Source organism: Labeo rohita, chromosome 1 (assembly GCF_022985175.1).
Source record: "Labeo rohita strain BAU-BD-2019 chromosome 1, IGBB_LRoh.1.0, whole genome shotgun sequence".
NCBI classification, from domain to species: Eukaryota; Metazoa; Chordata; class Actinopteri; order Cypriniformes; family Cyprinidae; genus Labeo; species Labeo rohita.
This window is the reverse complement of record NC_066869.1, coordinates 47,560,969-47,571,235: the sequence shown is the minus strand read 5'-3', so window position 1 is coordinate 47,571,235 and position 10,267 is coordinate 47,560,969.

Below are 10,267 nucleotides of genomic sequence, written 5' to 3'. Positions count from 1 at the left end.
GTATTAGAGGCGGTCTGGATGGGCTCCAAGGGAGAGAGGTTAAGTCCCCCAGTCTTGCTTATGTCAGAGAGCTGGAATCGAGCCAGCCACTTCATCGACAGATGGGGAAAGAGAGAGACGGGTTTGTGCGCGGGCATTGTTTCAGAACCAGGATCTTTACATAACGCTCTGTAATAGAGATGTTCTTCTCTGATGCAGTCAAATGTGCAGCATCACTACAAACTATTTCCACAGGTAGTGTTTCATTCAAGTGTCAGCTTTGTGTCAGATGTTTCTCTGAAACTGAAGCCTTTGTTGACATACAGAGCCTCATGAAACCTGCCAAGAGCATCCATTTTATAACGTCTATTTTTTGTGATATTTAAGCACATTTTAATATTATATTAATATTATTTTAATAATTTCTATAAAATATTTCTACTTGTTAGAAGTATTTGATTTTTATTGTTATTTTTTAAATACTTTTAGATTCAATATTGAAAATATAGAAAATAGAAATATATGGTTCAGTGCTGAAAATATTGAAATTAACTCTGAATAATACAAAAATAATGTATTGTTAAGTTATTATTATTAATAAAAATATTACGATTATTGTTATTATATTATTAATTATATTTTTAAATATTTTGAAAGACATTTGTGAAAAAAAATCTATTGCGTTCACTGCATTTATTTGATCGAAATATTAAGAAATTATACTATTCTAATTATTTTTGAAAAGATTTTAAATTATTTTATCATTTAAATGTTGTTTAATGAAAGTATTGATTTTCTAAAAAAAAAAAAAAGACATTTCCTTAAACTCTAAAACACACAAAATGCATTTATTTATTTACTTAAAATATTTATAAAAAAGTTTGTGAAAGAAACCTATTGATTATTTTACATAGATTTAATCTATAAAATTATTTTAAGATTTTATTTTAACTTTTCATAAGTTTAATGTTGTTTAATAAAAGTATTAATTTTCTTTAAAAAAATGACATTTACAGACATTTCCTTAAACCCTAACACACACACAAATAAATAAATAAATAAATAAGTAAATAAATAAATTAATAAATTAATTAATTAATTTATTTATTTTGAAATAAGTTTGTGAAATAAATCTATTATGCTCACTGCATTTATTGGATCAAAAATATTAATACTATAATTATTTTCAAATAAATTATTTTCTTTTACCAATTTAATGTTGTTTAATAAAAAATACACACAATTTTTAATAAAAAAAATTTCACACAAAAAAAGACACTTACATTTCCTTAAACCCTAAAACATACACAAATGCCTTATTTATTTATTTATTTATTTATTCATTCATTCATTCATTTATTTATTTGTGAGTAAGTGAAATGTTTACATGTAGTTCATATTATTAATAATACCCATATATACCATATTTCAAGGAAATAAATTTTTCAGTATGCTTTTCTGGACTATTTTGATGGAATTTTTAGGAAAAACCTTTAAGACATCTGAGTTGACATTTGAATGAAACTCATTTTTCTAAGCTGAACACCTTTGAGCAATAAACGGATCCTCTGGGAGTTTCTCCATTGGTCTTTTTGAGAAACACCAGGCTGACATATGAAATGTGCATTTCACTCCATGTGACAGAACCCAGTGCTTTGCAATTTACTTTTCACCTGATCAAATACAAGAGCTCGATCAATCCCCAGACAGATTGTTCCATTTCTAACATCCCCCTGTCTTTCTGGAGTCTTTTGCTTCTCTCAGAGGTGTGCGTCTGTGGAGAAGGACTTCATCAATACTGGAGTCTCATGCTGTGTCTCTCCCACTGCGCTTAAGTGCTCGCATTTGCCTACTGTTGTGCTTTCACACCCAAGTTTGTGCCTCCAACATCTCAGCAGACTGATTATGGCAGACTCAACCAGGACCAGCCGCTCACGTTCAGCATGAGGCGCGATGCTTTCGTCTGAACCGAGAGAACAGACAGACCTGAGTGTAGTCAGCGAAGGATAACAGAGGGTAACTGCACTGACAGATGACGACGGTTTGATGAGAATCACAATCACAGTTCATGTAGAGTGAAAACTGAAGAAAATATGAGTGTTTGCCCCTGAAAAGGGAAAATATTACAGCTTTCCATTATTGTGTATAGCACTAACTTTATTAACTAAAAGGTGTTGTTAGTGGTTGCTAGGCAGTTGTTAAGGTATTCTGGTTGGTTGCTAGAGCATTGATAGATGGTTGCTAAGGTAATCTGGGTGGTTGCTAGGTAATCTGGGTGGTTGCTAGGGTGTTTCTAACCGGTAGCTAGGTGGTTGCTAGGACATAGACAGTTGTAAGTGTCCATTGTGGTTGCTAGGCAGCTGCTGAGGGGTTCTGGGTGGTTACTAGGGTGTTGCTAGGGTCCGCTTGGTTGTTGCTAGGGTGTTTCTATCTAGTTGCTAATGTTTTATGAGTGGTAGCTACGTGGTTGGTAGTTATAAGTGTTTGTTGTGGTTGCTAGGCAGTTGCTGTGGTGTTCTAGATGGTTACTATGGTGTTGCTATGGTCTTCTGACAAATTTTCAAAGTGTTATGGGTGACTGTTAGAATATTGATGAGTGGTCTACATAGTCTCTGTTGCTTGGCAGTTGCTACAGTGTTCTGGGTGGTTACTAGGGTGTTTTTAACTGGTTGTAAAAGTTTCATGAGTGGTAGCAAGGTGTTTTTTTGGACATAGGAGATTTTAAGTCTTTGTAGTGGTTGCTAGGCACTTGCTGTGGGGTTCTGGGTAGTTACTAGGGTGTTGCTAGGGTCTTCTCAGTGATTTTTACAGTGTTCTGGGTGGTTGCTAGAGTACTCATAAGTGGTCTCCATAGACTCTGTTGCTAGGCCATTGCTATGGGGTTCTGGGTGGTTACTTGGGTGTTGCTATAGGGTCTTCTGGGTTTTTTTACAGTGTTCTAGGTGGTTGCTAGAATACTGATAAATGGTTTGCATAGGCTCTGTTGCTAGGCAGTTGCTGTTCTGGGTGGTTGCTAGAGGATTTTCATCAGTTGCTAAGATTTAGTGAGTAGTGGAAAGGTTGTTTCTAGGACATAGGAAGTTAAAAGTGTTTATAGTGGTTGTTAGGCATTTGCTGAGGGGTTCTGGGTGGTTACTAGGGTGATCTGAGTGATTTTTACAGTGTCCTGGATAAGTGGTCATAAGCGATACATAGCAACTGTCCAGCAACAGGCCCGAGGTGTTATGGGTGGTTGTTAGGGGGTTTCTAACCAGTTGCTAAGGTTTTATGATTGATAGCTAGGTGCTGTGGAGTTCTGGGTAATTACTAGTGTGTTGCTAGGGCAGTTACTGGAGTATAGCTACAGTAAGTAGGTTGCTAGGGTCTTCTGATTGATTTTACAGTGTTCTGGCTGATTGCTAAAGAATTGATAGGTGGTCTGCAGTACATAGGCTCTGTTGCTATGTGGTTGTTAAGGTGTTTTGGCATTGTTGAGCTGTGTCCAAGCTTTTCTGAGTGGCTGTTGAACTGTTTTGAAAGGTTACACTGGGGTTGCTAAAATGTACTGAGTGGTTGCTAGGGCCTTTAAAATTGTTTCTAGGTTTACTAGGTTGTGGAACAGATTATATTTGTAAAAGTGTGTGTGTGTGTGCACGGTACAACACCATTTGTCCAAGGCTATTTTGGAGTTGCATTACAAACTGACTAAAATGTAACTAAAATGTCCGTATTTGCTTTCTACTTGCAGGGAATCTGAGCACACAAGGCAGTCTCTGGCTGTATTTGCTGAGTGTATTAAACCCAGCCCCACATATCCCACTGATCCACATTTGAGCTCAAACAGTCATGCTCGTGAAACACTTCCATTCATTTTCTTCTCCTGACGTGTGATTGGCTACAGTAGTTTGTTGGACAGGTCACTAGAGACAGACAATATTACTCTGGTGAGAGAGCAGACAAGCCGCTAGAACAAAAGGTGACGTCTGGGTCATCTTGATTGTAGTGGGACAGCTGTTCATCAAATCACGCCTGATTTATCAGCACTCAGCCTCTCCTGTGTGACTGCGGTAGAGCACTGAGCTGTTAAGCCCTCATTCAACTTAAAATAATCAAATAACATTGCTAAAATTGCTTTAGATAGATAGATAGATAGATAGATAGGGTGGGTTTGTGTTTGGTGGGATTGGTGGGTGGGTGGGATTGGTGGGTGGGTGGGTGGGTGGGTGGATGGATGGATGGATAGATGGATGGATGGACGGGTGAATGGGTGGGTGTATGGATGGATGAGAGGGCATGTGGATGGATGGATGGAAGAATGGATGGGTGGGTGTATGGATGAATGGATGGGTGGGTGGATGATGGATGGGTGGATAGATGGGTGGATGGGCAAATTGGTGGGTTGGTGTATGGATGAATGGATGGGTGGGTGGATAATGGATGGGTGGATGATTTGTTGGATGGATGGATAGATGGATGGGTCGATGGATGGTTGGGTTTATGGATGGATGGATAGGTGGATGATGGATGGTTGGAAGAATTTTTGGGTGGATTGGTTGGATGGTTGTGCGGGCGGGATGAATGGGTTTGGATGGATGGGTGGATGGATGAATGGATGGGTGGGTGTATGAATCGGTGGATGGGTGGGTTGGTGTATGGATGAATGGATGGGTGGGTGGATAATGGATGGGTGGATGATTTGTGGGATGGATGGATAGATATATGGATGGGTCGATGGATGGGTGGGTTTATGGATGGATGGGTAGGTGGATGATGGATGAGTGGAATAATTTTTGGGTAAATGGTTAGGCGGGTGGATGGATGGGTAGGCGGGTTGAATGGGTTTGGATGGATGGATGGGTGGATGGATGGATAGATGGATGGGTGGGTAGGTGGATGATGGATGGGTGGAAGAATTTTTGGGTGGATGAGTGGGTGGGTGGATGGATGGGTTTGGATGGATGGGTGGATGGATAGATGGATGGACTGATGGGTGAATGGATGGGTTGGTGTATGGATGGGTGGGTTGATGGGTGGTTGGGCTTATGGGTGGGTGGATGGATGGATGGACATAGTAAACAATTCTGTGTGGTGGCTAGAAAGTTATTCTGGGTGGTTGGTAGAAAAATAGGGATTTTCTTGGAATAGTTGTTTATAGTTTTGTAGTTGGTTGTGTGGTTTCTAGGGTGTCAGAAAAACAAAAACAAAACAAAAAAATCAACAGCCATTCATTGCCATTATAAAGCTCGGACATTTCTTAATATTACTCTGATTGTATTTGTTTGAAAGAAGAAAGTCATATACACCTAGGATGGCTTGAGGGTGAGTAAACCGTAGAGTAATTTTCAATTTTTGGGTGAACTATCCCTTTAAATGACTGTTAAATCACTCTGCGTGGAAGAAAGGTGGTTTCTAGGTAGTTTTTAAATTGCTCTGAAGGATTGTTTGGACTTTTGTAGTTTGTTCCTGTGGTTTTCTAGAGCATTTGGAGTGTCTCTCATAACACAGCATATAATAATCTGATTTAGATAATTGCACAGCAGTGTAGATTATACAGAAAATTATATTGGAATCAGGAATTTTGTAATTCAATTTTTTTTGTCCATCCAAAAGTAAAAAATAAAATGAAATTCTGCTCATCGGTATCTTGTTTGCTTGCTAATAGTGTTGAAACTATGACTGTAGTTCTGCATAACCAGCCAGGCTGGTATGCAACATGGACAACAAAACTTGCCATCTTTTAACAAATATATCAAATTGATCAAGTAGGTGCAGCTACCAAAATATTGAGTATAACAACTTCTCAAGGCGTCAGCTGACAGTTTCTAACGTTGCATAACGAGCCGTCTCGACACCTGTAGCGGCCGTGAACCTCTGCAGATAAATCATGAGTGCTTCTAAAAGCCGGACCCTCTTTTTGATTCATTATCTCTTCCATTATATCCCACATTCAGCCCTGGCATGGCTTTGACTCAGACGCCTCTTCAAGATGAAGGAGACTCGCTGTACTTCAGGTTCATCCATTCAGTTCTTTTCTTTAAAAGCGCTCCTCTTGTGCTGTATTAGTATTAGTGTGACAGGCTCTCAATAAGGGAGATTCTTTACTCGCTGGTAAAATTTCTGAGATCTTCCCTGACATTTCTACATTTCTCTGAAAGAAAGAAACACAGAAATAGAGAATAGAGACACATATGCACAAAGAGACATAAAGCTAGGCCCCATTTTAGGTGAAGTGTCATTGGAGAGGTCACGAACAAGTCGTAATTTGTTTGAAATGACATAATGTGAGATTTTACTGTGAGATGTTTCATAAACAGTGTCCTTTCCTTTTCGCTGTTTCTCTTGTGCTGGCAACAGACTGAACCCTGATATTGCATGATTTGTGTTCAATGGAAATTGAATCAGCCCATTGTTGATGGAAGCGTTTCAATGGCTTCCCATGTGGGCAAGACAGGAAATCAGGGAAAATGGATGTCAGAATGAGCATGTCAGTGTGATGTGTAATGATTATCTAGAATGTGTTCAATAAGAATATTCAGCAAGAAAAGAGAAATGTCAGACTTATCCAGCAAGGAATGATTGGATGGTGTAAAGGTGTTTTATCTTTTTCATTAAATAATTGATTTCATTAATAATTGTTTTAAAACATGCTCCTGATGTGAGCCAAATGCTTATCCAAAAAATGAACATTATTTAAAAATATCAAAGACATAGATGTGTTTGTTTCTTCATCAGATTTGGAGAAATGTAGCATCACATCACTTGCTCACCAATGGATCCTCTGCAGTGAATGGGTGCCGTCAGAATGAGAGTCCAAACAACTGATAAAAACATCACAATAATCCACAATTAATCCACACAGCATCAAAATCACCAACATATTTGTTTAGAGCTGTTTTGGACTGTTTTGGCTTGTAAACAGTGCTTGACCTGTTCAGATTTCTCTCCTGATTCAGACCAGAACACATTTTCCAGACCACTTTAACCAGAAGCAACAGTTTAAATTTAAAATGTCTTAATGATCACTTGCTCATCACTTGGTCACAAACGGATCCTCTGCAGTGAATGGGTGCCGTCAGAATGAGAGCCTACACAGCTGATAAAAAACATTACAATAATCCACAAATAAACCACACCACTCCAGTCCATCCATTAACATCTTGAGAAGCAAAAAGATGCATTTTTGTAAGAATCTATCTTTAGGACGTTTTAACTCCAAAATACGAGTCCATAATTCATAATATTGCTTTCTTCAGTGAAAATGTCATCTGTGGGTGGATTTTGATGTAACAGTCAACGGGAGATGGACTTTTTCACTGGAGGAAGTGTTATTATGCATTATGGATCTGAAAGCAACAGCTTTTGGCTTTACAATATGTTAATTGGTGTATTGGAGTGGTGTGGATTACTTGTGGATTATTGTTTTGTTTTTATCATCTGTTTGGACTCTTATTCTGACGGCACCCATTCACTGCAGAGGATCCATTGGTGAGTAAGTGATGCAATGCTACATTTCTCCAAATCGGATGAAGAAACAAACTCATCTACATCATGGATGGCCTAAGGGTGAGCAGATTTTGGGTAAATTATTCATTTAAGACAGTAAATGCAGCCAGTTTTGACTTCAAGTCCAGCTGTAGATGATCGATTCATTAAGCATCTAACAAAGTCTTTGCAAGATTTTATGCACAGTATCAGTCTGTTGTTGCTGTGTCAAATCTGTTTTTTCAGTCTGTTCTAGACTCTGGGCCTTTGTTGCATTCATTTGCATTTTATTTATTTATTTATTTTTTGTTGCATTATGACTTTGTACCAACAAAGGCAACAGATCCGACACACATGCTCAGATTGCTGATGTACCCGGGTGAGTAAGCGCTACCTCAGTGATCAGGAGAGACATGCTCAGCATTCACATGCAAACTAAAGGCCCCTGTGCACCAAGTGCAGCGTCATTCATTTAAACACTTTGAATGCAGTTTATATATAAGATAGAGTAATATAATGCATACATTTCGATGAGTTCTGAGTTGAGCACGAGTAGTGGCAACACATTTACGGTTTAATTTATATTAGAGAAGTCTGATTGTTTATGTTTGTATGCATGAGAGTGTTTTGTTTTACATGCTGTGATATGTTACAGATATTTGAGTGACTCATTTATTGATTTCATGCTGCTGCACTTGATCGCTATTCATTTTGATGAGCGTCAATCACTTGCATGACTCCTCGTTCTGTGTCTCATGCTAAATTATTTGCAATGTTGATTTAAATAAAAAAACAGGAGCTTCTGTTGCAAAAACATCATGCGTTTAAAATCAAACTACTTTTTTCTTTTTCCCAAGCAGGTTTAATGACAAAATAAAATTGCTAAATACATCATTATAGACTATTAATATTGCATAAGTATGGATAAATAAATTACTGAAGTCCTCAGGTGGCCACGTTTTAGTATCTCGATTTAAACTCTGTCAATCATCGCAGTGAATAGAGATTAAGAGCTGGAATGACGCCGCTGATTCTCAGCATACCTTTTAGCGCTCAGAGAACGAGTGCAGTGGTTTTTGCATATTCCCAACACATTAATGCATAATTTGGGCTGATGCCCATGAGAACGGCACCCTGACCGCTTTCTGTGCTCATTTAAATATGTAGCAAATGTGGTTCAACCTGTATGCCCATCAGCGATAATTACATTATTACAGTGCCTAAGCCACTTTATATTATAAAAATTAGATCATGTTTCTTGGGCTAAAGAATACAAGTCATTTTTAAGCATTCACTGTTCATGACACTTGATAAAAAGCATTTGATGGCTTTTATTTTTTTGGGAGGGATATGTGCGAATGTACTAATTAATTCCACATGGAAAAGCAAAATAAGACATTTTGGGCATCTGTTTAACTGGTAACATGTCTGGTAATTTGTAGAGTTCAGGTGACACAGTGTTTGGCAATTATGCTGTTTACTGGCATTATAATGAGATACGAAAATCATTTATTCTCAGTTCTGCGTCTGTTATGCTGTGAACACATTACCAATAATGAATATAAGCATACTGTAAATTATGTCTATCATCTATCTATCTATCTGTCTGTCTGTCTGTTGAAATGTATTTAATCATAAGTTTGCACCTCTGCAAATCTGCACGAAATGTCCGAAATACATGAAAACAAGACCTTGTGGTTTTAAAAGGTCAGGCTGTTTTGCACAGGCGCTCTGCTGTAGAATATAATTGTAGTTAATGTAAACAACCAACTCAGCATCTGAGGATCAATGTTTGCCTTGTGTGGCATTTTATAGGTGATGTGAAAATGATTAAAACGAAGACACACTGTGATGTAACATTTAGACAACACGCTACTTATTGATCCAGATCTTTACTGCTGAAGACAACAGCCAATACCGCTCACTCAGGATGAATCTCAGAGTCATTTCGTTAACCTGCAGGTGCTCTCAAATTCAGGAAATATAGGATAATGGCTTTAGGTAGAGAAAGGTTGTGGATATTTAAAGAGCTAAGACATTTAATAAGATATACTGAAAAGAGTGATGATGATTACAGCAGTAGTGGTGCTTTCTAAGACAAAAATACAGGTGCATCTCAATAAATTAGAATGTCGTGGAAAAGATAATTTGTTTCAGTAATTCAACTCAAACTGTGAAACTCGTGTATTAAATAAATTCAGTGCACACAGACTGAAGTAGTTTAAGTCTTTGGCTCTTTTAATTGTGATGATTTTGGCTCACATTTAACTCAACAAATTAGAATATGGTGACATGCCAGTCAGCTAATCAACTCAAAACACCTGCAAAGGTTTCCTGAGCCTTCAAAATGGTCTCTTAGTTTGGTTCACTAGGCTACACAATCATGGGGAAGACTGCTGATATGACAGTTGTCCAGAAGACAATCATTGACACCCTTCACAAGGAGGGTAAGCCACAAACATTCATTGCCAAAGAAGTTGGCTGTTCACAGAGTGCTGCATCCAAGCATGTTAACAGAAAGTTGAGTGGAAGGAAAAAGATGCCCAATCAACCGAGAGAACTGCAGCCTTGAGAGGCTTGTCAAGCAAAAATCAATTCAAGAATTTGGGTGAACTTCATAAGGAATGGACTGAGGCTGGGGTCAAGGCATCAAGAGCCACCACACACAGACGTGTCAAGGAATTTGGCTACAGTTGTCGTTTTCCTCTTGTCAAGCCACTCCTGAACCACAGACAACGTCAGAGACGTCTTACCTGGGCTAAGGAGAAGAAGAAATGGACTGTTGCCCAGTGGTCCAAAGTCCTCTTTTCAGATTAGAGCAAGTTTT